The sequence below is a fragment of the Arachis duranensis genome, chromosome 6 (assembly GCF_000817695.3).
Source record: "Arachis duranensis cultivar V14167 chromosome 6, aradu.V14167.gnm2.J7QH, whole genome shotgun sequence".
Taxonomy (NCBI): domain Eukaryota; kingdom Viridiplantae; phylum Streptophyta; class Magnoliopsida; order Fabales; family Fabaceae; genus Arachis; species Arachis duranensis.
In genome coordinates, this window is record NC_029777.3 from 41,352,475 (window position 1) to 41,353,694 (window position 1,220).

The following is a 1,220-nucleotide window of genomic DNA, read 5'->3' on the forward strand; positions in this document are numbered from 1 at the left end:
ATATATTATTGTTATAAATATATAGAAAATATTATATTTAGAGAACATAAAGTTAAAAATAATTTATATTAAATATTATATATTTTTATTGTAAATATATAACAAATATTATTTTAAAAAAAATAAATTTATAATAAATATTATATATTTTTTATTTAATCCACTTCTAAACCCTAACATAACCAAATTTGGAGTAACAAAATAGATCAACGCAGTCTTCCTCCCTCCCTCTACTAGCCCTATCCAACCTTAACCCACAAATTCATCAGAGCCATCATCGCACAAATCAAGCTTCACGCAGCCTCACCATGTAGCACTAACCCACCATCAAAGGAAGGAGTTCCTAGTGCGCTGTCCTGCGTCTCTGAATCGTCACTGCATCTCTGGCCATTTCTCCCATCTCAGCGGCGTCGCTGCTTCTATTGGCGATTGCTGCTTCTTCCGGCCAGTGTTGCTTCTCCCCTCACCTCGCCATGTTCGTTCCGCCTTGGTCATTTGTGGGTTGTCATGTCTTCTACTTCTGCTTCGCTGCTTTTGCTTCTTTCGTTTGTGGGTCGTTGCTACTTTTGTCGTGGTGGCTGCCTTGGTCATTTGTGGGTTGTCATTTGTGGTAATTAGTTTTTTTTTCTCTGGTTTTGTTTTGATTTTAATGTTGATTTGGTATAATGCGTTTCTGATTTTGATTTGGTAATTGGTTCTTTGGAAATGCTGTTTTGGTTTTATTTTTATTTTAATATTGATTCAGTATGTAACTGGTTCTTTGGAAATGCTGCTGTGATTTTGTTTTGATTTTAATATTAATTTGTTATAATGTTGTTATGCTTTTGATTTGGTAATTGGTTCTCTAGAAATGTTATTCTAATTTTATTTTGATTTTAATATTGATTTGGTATAATATTGTTCTGATTTTGAGTTGAAAACTGGATCTCTGGAAATGCTATTCTGATTTTATTTTAAGAGGATAAAAACCCTTGGTGATTGAAAAAGGGTGCAGAATTTAAGAAATGAAAGCTGCAATAGCTTTCAAAGCACGATCTTCACTCTTCAACTTCTTCTTGGGTGGAACCATTTGCTTGCAGATGCTTGTTACCAATATTGAAGGAGTGGTCACCACCATTAATGACATGCAGCTCATTGGGGGTTTTCATTTTCTTTCTAGTGGGTTCTAAATTCTCAAGTGGACAGAGAGTATCTTTGCTGCCCTGTGCAAGGCACAACAT